At 40.5% G+C, this 15000-nt stretch overlaps 1 protein-coding gene across 1 annotated transcript in view; it reads left to right on the forward strand.

Annotated features, from left to right (window-relative positions):
- The window catches only part of nectin3a (nectin cell adhesion molecule 3a), a 37658-nt gene that overhangs the window by 1093 nt on the left and 21565 nt on the right, over positions 1-15000 (forward strand). The window lies entirely within an intron of this gene.

Below are 15000 nucleotides of genomic sequence, written 5' to 3' on the forward strand. Positions count from 1 at the left end.
GTAAAGAGGTGTTTTAAGGGGGTGAAATAAAGAGTTTGTACAGGCATGATGACATGGGGGCAGAAAGGTGGAGCATGCAGGACAGGAGAAGCCCTTTGTGACTGAATGTGTGTAGTGGCTGCTGGGGAAATGAAGACATATTTCAGTGAGTGAGAGAGGAAAGGCATTGCAGCCGCAGAGTCTGGAAGTATTGACCTGCAGTTGTTGGGCAACATGCCAAAGTACCTTCCAGTCTCACTGTCACAAATAGCGCAGCAGGGGAACTTATAGCTGTACCCAGTGAGTGATGGAAGTACTCACATGTTTTACTTGAGTAAAAGTATCAATACTGCATTGCTGCAATTTAGAAATACTCTGTTGCAAGTAAAATTCCGGTATTCAAAATGTACTTGAGTAAAAGTACAAAAGTATTGGCATCAAAATATACTTAAAGTACCAATGTCCTATTTCACAAGTTCAAAATGTATAAAAAATCTTTTGAAAATAGCCTGAGCTTGTAGATAGGCTATTTTCAAATGGCTGAAATATATATAGGGCTGAAGTGGTATGTTTTGTGATAATAATTTAAATCGGCACAGTAAACAGTAGCTGAAGCTGTCAAATAATTTTAGTGGACTAAAAGTACAATATTTGCCTCTGAGATGTAGTGGAGTAGAAGTAAAAGTATTGAAAATTGGAAATACTGAAGAAAGTCAAATTACCTCAAAAATTTTACTTAAGTACAGTACTTGAGTTATTGTACTTAGTTACTTTACACCACTGGCTGTACCCCTTTCAACACAGGACCTGGTACATGCCTTATTGCCTTATGACAATAGAAGAGACAGACACGGATACTGTACACAGCAAAATCAGAGTTACAAATCTGGATAAATGAACACTGAGGATTTCACTGTGTACAAAGCAAATATGTTGCCATTGTGATCTCTTAACACTGTCTCACCCACACAAGCATTTTTCCTCTGTATCTTTTTCCCCTTCTGCATAACCACAAAATATAGGCTCATAAATCAAGGCAGAAAAATGAACATTGATAAACACATTTTATTATTGTATGGATAAACAGTGTATTGTTGGTGTAAGTATAACCTTAGGTCTTTTGTCGGGCAGCATGTCAAATCTCCCTCCTTACTAGTGGGGCGGGGTGTGTGTGTGTGTGTGTGTGTGTGTGTGGGGGGGGGGTTCACTTTTCTTAACAAGAGATTTAATGTGTAATTTCCTTGACTGTGTGATTTTCAGAAGGCATGGAGTGTGTAGACAGCGTTGTGAGGAGGGGACTGCTTTAAGGTGTGGTTACAGACTGTGAGGTCTGTAATTGAGGAGCATAGTTTTGTGGTTTCTCCTCTTGGGGCTGTGTGATTCGCAATCTAAATAAATAATGTAGTAATGGAGCCACCTAAATTACAGACTCAATACAGAAATAGATTTTGAAAAAAAAAGAGAAAAAGAAGAAGAAGCAATGCACTGACTGCGTTTAGGCCTAATGGAAGTTGTTGTGTGTCAGTGATGAAGTAAAATAAGTCTACCATCCCGACTGTCAAACTGGCTATAGCTTTGTTTAGTTTTTTGATTGATTGAATACTTTATTAACAGTTTGCAAAGAAGGTAAAGTGCGAATGTATACAAAAGGTGCTAAAAGGATAACACAAAAAGCCCTAAGGGTTTATTTCCATTGTGGTCCTGTGTATTCAGTTCATCGAGACATCAAACAATAATATACAATAATATGCAAAACATCATCTATACTAGTAGTAATAAAAAAAGAAAAATATATACAGTAAACAGTTGGGGGGGGGGGGGGGGGGGGTTAGTCATTTCTGGTGATAAGCTTAGACTTTTACAGGGACCAGTTACAAATTGCAGATACCTGTAGGTGCTCTTTTATGGAGGTTTTGAAGGAGGGTAAGGAGTCACACTTTTTTTTATGACTGTTGGTATGGCATACCACATTTTGGTGGCATTTGGTGGTCAACATTGACCTCAGATGGATCTTATCAGGATAGTTGCCTGTACTTCTGGACACTTGTAAAGAGAAAATAAATTAGTGTTTTATTAGTTTTTACAGAAACAAAATATTATTTGTTTGTTGATTTATTTATCCCGCTTTTTCTTTCTTCATATACAAATTACTTATAACTTTTGTTTACTAGAAAATAAACAAGCATTTCCCATTCAGGACATTTGCTGCAACTACTAGGCTAATGCTATGCAACAGAAGGGCTTCAGGACTAGTTAGTGTAGTGTTTGAATGCACAGCTGTGACTTGCAGCTGCTGTATCTATCCACTCCTCTCGTTTGATCTTAAATCTCAGTTGTGAGGCAGCAGACTGAAAACTCCTAATCACATTTAAAAGGAGGAGGGCCATCAGCAGATGAGTGTTTTGCTTTATTGTGGGACATGGTGACTGACTGTGCGGGATTGGGGAGCAGCAGGCTGTGGCTACTGAGACTGTTGCTTTAGGCTCCACCCTTTGCCTCCTTTTCTCCTGGCAGATGTGACTGTCAGGAGTCAGGACAAGCTACTCCCATGTGGTCCATTAGTGAATGTAGTAGGGTGACCTCCAGCCTTGGGATAAAACATCTGCACCTAGACTTGGCTCTACACAGCCTTTGACTCTGGGGGGAAAAAGTGCTGTGTCTGTGACACAGCATTTTTCAATCCTCTGCCCTTAGAAAGAAATCAACATCAGTGCCTGACCCATTCATGACAGTCCAATACTAGTAGCTTGTATTATGTCTGATTAATGTAGGCTTACCCATCTTACCCTGTTTTAATCATGTTTTTTTTGGTGGGTGAGTACCTTTTAAGCTAGCTAACATGTTTAGGCAACAGTATATCACACAAATGTATTCCTACGTTGTTGTGTCATTCTATATAGACTCGTTTTTTTTCACCATTTAAAATGACATACACACCATCGTCAAATGAACATCTCATGTAAACTTTACTTTGTAGATCACCTACATTATAAGCAGTCATCTTATGCAGGGATGTCTGAACTATAAAGTTGAGTAACACAATTAAAATAACTAGTTATATGTATTTAACTCAACAGCAGTGTCTCTGGTCTATCACTTCTTGTTAGACTGAGACCTCTATAAATGTAATCTCCCATTGAAGAGTAATCATAAGCTGTATTGTAATAAAAAAGATGATATGTTTATTTTGCTATACAGTCTGATTTAGTACTTCATGTCCATTGGTAATTATCTATAGCTGTATCCGGAAAATACCATAGTCGTAAATGCGCTATTTCAGTCATAACTCATTTGAGTCTCTGATTCATAGGAACTGGGTGGCAGAAATGGCTTCCAGATATTTTCATGCTTAATTGCCTACTGTGAATGAACAGAGGGAACCCCTTTAAACTCTTTTGCCTGCTGCTGTATTCAGGCTGTAGAGCAGGCAGTATGCAGTTCAGTATGTAACTCATGTAATGGTCACACTGAGGTTGAAACTTTGAGGTTCACTTCCACAGTAAAGTATTAAACGAGTGGCACAGGGCAGGATGTGCAGCGTCAGCAGCAGTCGAACCCCCACAGGAGAAGGAGCTCTGGGGTTATGGGAAACAGGTGTGGTCCCTTTTCACCACTCAAATCTTATGTGTTTTAGTCATTCAACCATCGTGTGGTCATGACGTGTTTTGGACAAGTCATGTAGTCATGACAGTCAGTTGTACACTTATGGTACACATAAGCACAACACTACAGGAAAATGCCACCTGTCAAATACTGGTGTTGCCTTTGGTAGTCTCCCTGACCAAGGGACTGACCAAGGGACTGACCAAGGGACTGAGGGTTAGATTGATAGATTTTTCTTGTTCTATAACATTGCCCTTACAGCCCTTTATAGAGCAGATGTACAGTAGGTTAAAACCTTAAAAGTTCACTTTACCCTGCCTTGTTTTATTCTGTCCCCTTTTTTTCTGTATTTCTCTCTTGAGTTATATCTCCTAGCACTACTACATACAGTCAAACAGTCAACATACTTTTTATTTGGTGCGTTGGACATTTCTAATTGTCTAACTTGCCTTTGTAATACAGGTACATACCATAATATTATTGCTCTTGTTATTGTTATCATCTGTGCTATTGGCCTCCCCGATATATAATGGTACATTATTGGCATATTTCTCCTATATTCTAGTAGTGTTCAACCACAGCAACAGAAATGGTGCCACTGCTAATAAGCAGACATTTTCAATAAAAGTTAAATTACAGTACAAACTACAAACTATTTAAGTAACTAGCCAGTGAGTGAATCTTTTTAAAACCTTAGTTGCTGAACTCAAATGTCATCCATGAGTGAACAAAATAGTTAATACTATTGACAAAATGCAAGCAATCAGCTATCCTACATTCCAAAGAGAGTCGCCCCTACATTCTTAAATCCGATTACGATACAGAAAGGATGTAGTTTCTGGTTTTCTCAAAATAAATAAATAATAACTGGTCTGTTACTGTGATAATCCATAGTCTTCTATAATTGCTATTCTGAATCAATAGTTTGTATTAGGTTTATAGCCTGAAAGTGTTCCATTGGATAAGGCATGTTTACTTCTTCATTAATGCTGTGAAAAGGTTTAGCTGCATGTCTTCAGCTTATAGGCTGCTTTTCCGGACTCACCAAGTATAATGAAAATGAGGCAATGCATAATACAAACGCTCGAGCTAAATCTGCCAAGTTCTCACAAGCTTTAGCATTTGCCTTAGTATGTCAAATTCTGTAAGACACCAGATTTCAGATTTGCGCATTCAAAGAAAGACCTGTTTAGTAAGTTGGACGAGCCTGATGGCTTGCAGGGTTACCCAAATGTACCGCAGAGCTATAGACCGTATTCACACAGTGGCCATTTGGCTCTTACTTCATTCTTGGAGGTGTGAATATGGCCAGTTGCTTGAACAGGGTCCTGTGCCACCATAGCCAGCTGGGACTACAGCCATCTCAACAACGCCTCCCATGGCCACATTCTTCCCCCTGTTCTAAGTTTCCACTCTCCTATTTCAATCTCTGCAATCTCTGACATAATTCATTTTCAGTTAGGCTAAGATGGAAAAAGTTGGATATATGTTCACTCTTATGAGTACAGACCTCAGTTTAATTGTTTTTAAATTTTTATTATATATATATATATATATATATATATATATATATATATATATATATATATATATATATATATATATATATATATATGTATATGTATATGTATATTATATATATATATTGTTTGTAGGGTACTTTCTTTTTTTTCTTTTTACCCCTTTTCTCCCCAATTTTGTCATTAAGCCAATTAATTCCTCCCCACTCACGTGTGTTGTCATTGCTGTCGTATCCTACTGACTCACCTTCCAGTGAGGAGCCCCCACCAGGAGGACGTAGACTAAAGCCTCAGTCCTACTCCTCCCGCCCAACACTCTGCTGACAGGTGCCGCCCCAGCCCGGAGGAGTATGTGCAATGACAAATATCACCCTCCCTGCCCGGCTTCCCTCCCCCGAAAAATGTGCTCGTATAAACGTTTGACAAAACCCCATGCACCGTGGTGGACTCGAACCCCCAACCTCCACGGTGGTGGACAGGCACTTCTACCGAGCGCCTAGGGTACTTTCTTTTGTCCAGGAGAAACGTAATACAATATTATAGAGGTAATGGCAAACATGAGTGTTAGTTTGCTGTGGTTTCTCTATTTTGTCTCTACTTTGGATTGGATTGTGAAGCAGATCATAACAAAACAAGTGACTGAGTCTATATTTAGAGCTGAAGAAATAAGGTCAGAATATTCCGTATGGATTGAATTGGACCATAAAATACTAAGTACTAGCCTAGGCCTACTCAAAAAAAAATATCTTACTCTTATGGCAGAGGACAATACTGTATAATGGTGTGTAAATACATTCCTGATTTCCTTTTCTCCCAAATATAAACAGCAGATGCTACTCTATGATGTCATTTCGAGGGACAGCAAATGGTAGACAGACTTTGTGGAATATCAAACTCACCGTTTGTGAGTTTTATTTATATAATGTGATATCTCCCATGATAGGATGCACACAGTCTCCATCGCCAGTTTCCAATTTAATCTGTTGAATTGTGCATTGTTGTGGTATCTATTACATTGAGAAACTAGGCAAACTCTTCTTTTCTGGCTATTGGATGACAGCAGTTAGGCTAACTAATAGCGGAATAAATTAGAACTTTCCCAGGGCATGGACATAACTAATTCAAGAAGACTGTATTTGTTGGAATTTCCCTTTAGAAAAGATCTAGGGACAGGCTCTATTGGGTGGGAATCAGGACAATATAAACTGTGAATTGAAGTCCAAGGGTTTGGCCTGGCAGATTGTCAAATCCCCACACACTCGTGTCTTCCTGTGAAGTTCTCCTGGACATGTGCTGGTCTAGACAGATGTGGCTGCTTATTCTGCATCCCAAATGGTTCACTAATAATGCATCAAATATCAAATTCTGCCAACTTTTAAAAGTAGGTGGTAACAATGAATCAGCAGGAAGAGGGGTGACGGTGAGAATTGGCGAGAGTGCCAGGAAAAGGAGGAGGGACGGGAAAGTAAATTCCCACTGACCAGCAGAATGCTGGAAAACTGCCACCCAGACCAAACCACTGCTTTTATGTACACCACTGGAGTATACTACACATAGTTCAGTCTTGTTTTTGTTTTGCTGTTTTCACTTCCTCCTGTGTGGTGCCACACTGACCTGATGAGAAGTGAGACTGAAAGCGAGAGAGACTCTATGGCCAAATTGTTTTCATTACTACACTTTTGGGCGGACATTATTTTGAGATGTGATAAGGAGTCATTAAAGGGAAAATATTTAAAAGTGTCTATCTGCTATAATGGTACACATACTTAGCCTACTTGAAATCTACTTGATAAGAAATGCCTGATGAAGAGATTAGCAGGAATGGAATGATAAAGGGAGACTATCAGCAATGGCAGGCTAATCCAACGTTTTGCTGCAGCATAATTTCTCAAGTATCAAGAAGGGGAGGCTTTAGCTTGGAGCCGAGGCTGAATTCAGGCCTCTTAGAAACTTTGTCAGGAAAATAATAATAATATTAAGATAATGTTTCTCTTGAATATGTGTCAGTGCCATTTCTCTGAAGTGATCGCATCAGCACTCTATTATGCTGCCTAAATTATAGCCTAATGGCAGGTACACACTGTAGGACCTTTAGTGTGTATAAATGCTAGTGCTTCATTCATACTTTGTCATACAGCGTCGCTTGCTCACAGCACATTGCGACACATTCTGAGCTTGTAGATCGGCTATTTTCGGCGAGCGACACCATTGCACGACGAAGTGTAAATCAGGCTTAAAGCCCGTCTGTTTGAGTGGACACATTGGCCTGCTTGTTTGCTGTTCTTTCAATTGTCTTGCCAAGCATGGGGACACTTTCAGGTCTTTCTTTACTAGCCCCTATAGGAACCATAAACCATTTACTATACAAACTCTAGCATACAGTAGCATCACGTTTCACTGCCAAAGCTACGTGTTTGTATCTCTCAGCTGTGTAGCTGAGTGGAGTCACAAACAAGGATGTACCGATAAAGTCTTTTTAAAATGTCTTTTTAGAAAGTTTTTATATTCATCATTAGAACATTTCGCGCCCGACATGCATGGCCCCAAATTGGCCATCCTACTATATAAACCAGGACATTATATGTGTGAGACCCACCGTCTATTGCGTCTAACCAACCTGGGTGTTACAAATGTAATGTTCGTATTTGATTGGCCAAGCTTCGTGTGACATAGCGCTCTGATCAGCACTACTAGATCTTCAGGCCGTCTATTTTTGATTGATTGATTGAATACTTTATTAGTCAGCGATGTAAACAGCACGAGGTACAGTCAGACATTTAGGCTAAAAGGATAACACAAAAAAGTCTCGAACTTTGTGACCCCAAGCAGGCCCCCGATGATTGGGCAAAAGAAAAACCTAGAAGGACAGGAGGCAATTGGGCGGGCGCTCGCAAGCAACAACAACAACACGTGGTGAGACATGCCCGGGCATGCTTATGTGGGTGGTCGCGCCCCTCACGCAGGTTGTGTGGGGCGCCTGCTTGGGGTCACGTATATGTGACCCCCAAGCAGGCCCCCCGATGACCGGAGGCTTGGGCTGGCCGCGGTCAAATAATGAATACGTATTTGACTGCGGACCCCAATCTAAAAATATGTTGTGCCAGGGACCCCCATACAAGATTTGTGTTTAAAAAATATTCCAAATTGTTCTACTTTTTTCAAGATTATTTTGAAAATAGCAGATCTACAAGGTCACAACGCGTCGTATGGCGACATGTTGCGAGCTTGTAGATCGTCTATTTTCAAATAACCAATGTATAATATGATTAAAGTGGTTAAATCGATTTTTATGATATTTATACATTTTGTTGGGGACCCCCTGGAACCCCCTCAAGGACCTCTAGTCTGGGGGTCCCCGGACCCCACTTTGAGAACCAACGGTCTATGTATTTCTTATTCTTTCTCATTATCTTATTGTTTAATGCTGCTACAATGACTGAGGAGCTGAACAATAAAGATGTTCACTCTACACAAGATGTAACAATAAAGATCACATTGAACCTTAACCACCCCAGCATCATATTCTGGGGAGAGCACTAGTTAAAAATGGGAGATCTACAAGGTAACAACGTGTTGTGTTGCGATGTGTTGTGATGTTGTAGATCGGCTATTTTTGGCAAAGACATTTTGTGTAGAGGGAAAAAAGTGGTCTAGTAAGTAACTCATGTCCGTTTTGCAAAGAATATTTATATTACAGTAAGTGGTTAAACATACAAAGGACTGGAATTTGATCAGGGTTATACAATCCCCATCAATACAGATCAATTAAAATATGCTTTGTAATATCTTGTCAATTGCATCCAGACCTAGTAACAACCCCAGAAATGTGTTACTAGGCATGATTGTATTAGCTGTTGTGAGTGACTCCCTCAGCTGAAAATGGAGATCACTTCTGTCCTTGTTATCGGCCCATAATTATATTGGCAATTCAGCTTCCTCTTGGTCCTCACAATCTACATTTAAACATATAGGACTACTATCTTTGATGCATGTTTACCTAAATGTTTTTGTACAAAATTAAAAACACTGAAAAGATTAGATAAGTTCAGTGTTTTTTACAACACAACGGTTTTATACTTTGATAATATGATATTGTATTGTTAACTACTGCTAAGCTATGCTCTCTTTGTTTGTATTGTCTTGTTTAACAAGACATGGCACAGCACCAGATTTTGAAGAATTCTGCAGCCCTATTGATTAATACTTAATATATTTCAAGGAATCGTATTACTTTTATCTTCTAATTTAGCTTCCCTCCATTGGGTTCTGTTATTTTTAGAACCAATTTTAAGATTTTACTGATCATCTTTCCAGACTTGGCCACTGTAGGTGTGGCTGCTAAGGCTAGTTACATCTTAGATCTTCCCTTTGAGATCTCCAGTCCAGAGTCCAAACAGGGCCTTCCTGATCATCTGGTCTGGTCTATGACAAAAGCAAAGCTATAAAGTGATTGTTTCATTTTTTTAAAATCCATTCTTAAACCCTTTGTGGGATGTGCAAGGATTCACATCACGTGCGCTGAGTCATGCTAAAATAGGCCTACAGTAAGTCAGACTCATTTATTTTCACTTCTAAGAATTTTAATTTACTTTACAAATCAAAAACATGGAAGATGTACATGGGTTTATAAATCACCCATGATCTCAGTGATTGTTGCAAATCACTGGATCTCCCAGCAGGGAAATACTTGTCCATGGAGGGTAGCATGAGGCTTTGGCCTACGTACATACTTGACAGCCTCTCAATGATCATGTAAACCACTTACAAAATGAGGGTCATGTTGAGAAAATGTGTCAGTTGTTGGTTGTTTAAAGAAAAACGAAAATGAGACAATCATGGGAATTATTTTTTAAACAAAACAAACGTATCTCCTCCAGGGTATAGCTGTGGCATGTGGGAAACTATGCTTCCACCATGACAGATTAGCCTAATGGTAATGGAAGTACAGTAGCCCATTTAGACCAAGCCAAGGTCACTGAAGTCTGCGATTAAAAGAGGAGTCTTTCTCTCTCCATTCAGCCCCACCTACTTCCCAAAGGGCCTGATCTATTTCTGTCTGAATGAATGAAAATCGAGCTGAGTTTTATAAGGAAAATGTGTTAGGAAAATACTGTACTTTGAGACTATTGTATGTGTGGGAAAGAAGTCAGGTACCTATAGCCTTGTTAGCTCAAATAGTATACAGTGCCCCAGAGTCTCATCTGATCATAGGAGTGTATGTGTCCTTAAGCATGGTTCACTGCTAGCTATACACTCGAGCATTGTTAGGGAGTCTGGTGTGATGAAAAGCATATTTCTCTGCTCTCCACCCAAATGTTAGAGAGCACAGTAGGACGAGTTATGATTGGTTGTTTGTGGTGTTTTTTTCAGTTGGAGGGAACCATGCCGAAGCGCCCTGCATTAAAACAAAGAAGAGGAGTGTGATACTTTGTGCTGTTGCCAGCTAATGCTTATTAAGACTTGGAACATTTAGGCTACGCTTTCACTGCCACAAAGATTGTCATCGCGAGTTATGCTGCCATGTTTTTGAAATGAACTCCTAATGTGTTTGGTCTGACTGTGTGGGCTCGACGTGACACTGTGTGAATGATTTGGTGTTGAAATTAATTAAATGGGTAGCTATCCAACCATAAAACACTGCTTCTTCTGAATGATGTTGTATCTATCTTGTTAATTTGTTACACATTTAGAGCTCAAATATTTCATGGCTGTCAGAAGACAATAAGATAATTTCACAGCCCAGAACCCATAGCCTTCTACAGGACACAATCTTTGGGCTATCATTTGATGATCTACTAAGTACCAATATAGACACGTCACGAACTACTAACTTTTGTACCCCAGTTTAACTTTCAGCAGCAGTTGAGCATTTGCAGCAGCAGGCTCTCAATCCTTTGGCATCAGCATGTTAGGAATGTCATACACCTGTGCTCTAATTGAGGAACACTCCCATCCTATCCTAACCCCTGACAAGAAAGCCTCCAAATTAGATCATCTCATTCACTTGACAGGGAGAGAAATGTCTGCGTAGCTACTTCAAAAGTATAACCCCCTGGGGGGCCGTCCTTCTATGCTTCCCTTGACAGTATCCTGGAAGACGATTTTGGTGCAAAACTACTTGACTACCAGCAGGATGTTATATATTTATCTATTTTTTTTGTACGTGTGCATTAGTGTATGTACAAATTGTCTGTCTGCCTGGAAATTAAGGTTAATGCCCAAACCTAGGCCCTTAGTATTATGTGCAGATTGTGTGCATACCTTCACAAATACCTTACCCCCCTCACAACCAACCAATAACACATGACTTCAAAGCTCCAAGGGATGCTGCAGCAATGTTGGTGTTGCTATGGTACAGAAAGGCAGACGCACTGTAGTTTCAGTGGTTCTCAACCTGTGGGCCGGGGGCCCACTAGTGGGCCGTGAGGATATTGCAAGTGGGCCGTGAGGGTATTGCAAGTGGGCCCCCAAATAATTGGCAAAACACCAAGACTTTAATGATAATATGACATCACAAAAATGTTTTATGAAGCAACAATTTCATGGTATTTCTTCTTTAAAAGTAAACCTTGAGCTGAAAATAATAAAGTCAAGAAGAAAAAAAAACCTTGAAAAAGTTCCATTGATCCAAGGTGGAACACAAACGATTGATTGATCATTAAAATAGACATGCTCTGAAAATACAGAGTGTTAAGTGACATGCTCGACGTTAGACCCGTGGGCAGACAACAGAAGCGGAGGGGGAGACACATTTCTCGCGTTTTGTCCGTCGAATTTACCATCCGTCCACCTGCGGACTGAACTCAACCTGACGTGCATTCACCGTACGTTAGCAAGAAGTACCCTTGGCAACCTTTGGGCAGTAGTAGGGTTTAACATTTTCCGGGAAATAGCTAATTTTAATTCCCGGGAATTTTCAGACCTTTTCCCGGGCTTCCCGGGAATTCCCGTTAAAGGGTAAAAAAAAAAAATTACCCACTAAAATGCATTTATATGTAGATACTTAAATAGCCAATTTTATATTGAGGTGCCCAAATGTCCCTATTGTGTCCACCTATGAACTTGCACTAATAATGACTTAAGTAGATTTTTTAAATCATATAAATATAATATATAAATATAATATAGTGCCCTGGCGGAGATCTGCCCTGTTGCGCAGCAGCGGGTGAAGACAATTAACTTAAACGAGGAGCTGCGCTGTGCACCCAACACGCACTCAAACAATGTCAAACTCTAGCTGCTGAAATAAACGTTCCATTTGTATCATTATTGACAAGAGAATTTGCAAAAGGATTATTTATTTATTGTCCATCATCAGAGCGCCGGTGAGGTCACAGCTTATCTCTACTTTTGTAGGATATAGCCTAAACTTGTAATTTGTTTGCAGTTATTAATTTATATTAGGCTACTTGCTGGATATTAAGACTCCATTTTGGGATGTTGGCTGTATGTTGTCAAATGTATTAATCTATATTTTGTTGTTGATCAAATGTCGGGTTTTGTAGTGTGATTTTGATGTGCACATGCATGCGCTGCCACTGACAATCAATGAGACAGACAGCTGTTGTGCAGTTCACTTGTTCTACTGGGTAGTTCTAGTAAAATGGTAGTTTGAACGTTCTAAAATGCAAGTGTAGGTAGGGTAGGCTACATTAATGATGATAAAAAAATCGGACCACATCGGTCTAATTCTCTCTCTCTCTCTCTCTCTCTCTCTCTCTCTCTCTCTCTCGCACGCGCTCTCTCTCTCGCACAAGCTCTCTCTTGCTCTCTCTCTCTCTCTCCAGTCTCTCCTCTCTCTCTATCAAAAGCATTGCTTGGCTTGCGCGCATTTTAAGCTGGAATATAGGCTCGAAATCAAACCTACCCACTGTTTATGCAGCGTTTCACTTGATGTTGAATCTCAACTAGTCAACTGGTGTCTACTGTTTGACAGCAGAGGAAACGGTGAAATCAGCGTGCGCAGGGCAGGCAGGGGGGCATCACGGCCACTTGTGTTTTATTTTGTTCATGTTACATTCAGTGCGTCCCATATTGGTTCTCACAACGGGACGATGGGACCCTGCCCTGGCCGGCAACGCAGCAAGTAACTTGGCTAATTATAATAGTAATTCCTCCGCGCTGTAGATAGGCCTTTCTACTAATTAGTATTCATTTCTAACAAGAAAAAAAAAAAAACGGGATCCCGGGAACCGAAGTCAGTTCCCGGGATGGTAAATAACCTCGGGATTCCCGGGATTCCCGGGATTCCCGCATCCCGGGATTCCCGGTGTTAAACCCTAGGCAGTAGTGAGAAAAAAGTTTTTGCTCAGTAATAACAGGACAGCTAGCCTACATGCTAGCTTGCTTCCTCAGAGATAGTTTGGCTATTAAGTTATTATTTGGCCATGTTCACCCTGACGTTAATCGTCGCTATTGTTGTAAAGACCCGATGAAGACCTGTGTGGCGGCTAAAAACGTTGTCCACCACTTCTATAAAAATAATTAGAGTTAGCGTCTCCCATAGAAGTGTTGCCAGATTTTGTGAGAGAAATAAGCAACCAGGTCTATGAAAACAAGCCCAAAAGCAGCGACTAGGCCACATGAGCGCTATTTGAAAAAGGCAGATCTACAAGCTCACAACACGTCGCAGTGTTTGTACGGGCCTTTTAAGTGGTCAGATGTGTGCCGCGAACACTTTCGTCATTTTCAAGTGGGCCCTGCGAACCACTGCTGTAGCTCTTCACAAGTCCTAGGCTGTAGTTATAGTGCATGCTGTTGAAAGGTTGCAACCTATCCTGACACACTGTATGCAAACACTATTGATTTCAGTTTTTCCCTCTAAGCACTGATCTTTAATCAAATGCGACTAGGATGAGAGGGGCACAGAGTCTGTGCTAAAGGGGGGGAGCAAGGAGAAAAGGGGTCTTGAAAAGGACAGAGTGACGTATAAAAAGGCCCGGCCTGTCCCATTGAAAAGGCCTGTCAGTGGGTGTTTGTCTCCATCATGAATTAAGTGACTGAAACAGCCTCACACCCTTGCAACATACAATGATAGGAAGGAAGGGGGTAGATTGGAGCTGGTGTTGCTACTAATGGCTTTTTCACACTGCACAAATATCCCCTACGATAAAGACATGCCATAAAGCAGGCACTTCACCACAACACAGCCACTTGGACACTTGTGTCTCTAGCTGATTGAGACAGAGTTATGGGCTACAGAAAGACAAAAAGAAAAGTTCTCGCCGGTCCTTACTGTGGGCATTGTCTGTTTTTTTCCACGATTCCTCAAGGGATAACAGTGAACGCCCTTTGAATGCCCATTGAGTTCTTTGAGAGCACACAAAGACAGATCGCAGGATGTGCTACCCACCTATGGTGGGTGTTTAAGTTAACTACTGATCACCTTGCGATACAGACTTTATAGAAAGTGAAAAGTTACTGCATCCTTGAGTCAGCATCATCCACTGGGATTCTGTATTTACAATGCTGCCAGCTTATCTTCCTTTTTTTGCAAACAATGCAAACAAGGTGGATGCGTGCTGTTGATTATTCCCGACTACCGAGCAATATTGGATGATTGCAGACAGTGCAGGAGCACAAAGAATCCTCACCTCGCTTTCCCTCTCTGATTCAGGTGATGGAAGTGTCCTACTGTAAGAGTTCTACTCCGTTTCCTCTGTATTCCTTCTCATTCACTGGGACTGTGAGTGAAACAACAGACTCCTGAGAGGATAAAGTTGTCAGGAGACAGTTTAGAGAAATTGGGCCATTAAAACCCACAACATTTTCCCTTTTATTGCCGTTCTCAGTTTAGTTACAGTGTAATTTAGGACAACACAGTAAAATATTAGGATGCTTTACGGCACAAGTTGTAGAATAAAGACCACACAATGATGAGTTATTTTAAAATATTGAC

This window comes from Gymnoscopelus braueri (assembly GCF_963280865.1).
Source record: "Gymnoscopelus braueri genome assembly, chromosome: 5".
NCBI classification, from domain to species: Eukaryota; Metazoa; Chordata; class Actinopteri; order Myctophiformes; family Myctophidae; genus Gymnoscopelus; species Gymnoscopelus braueri.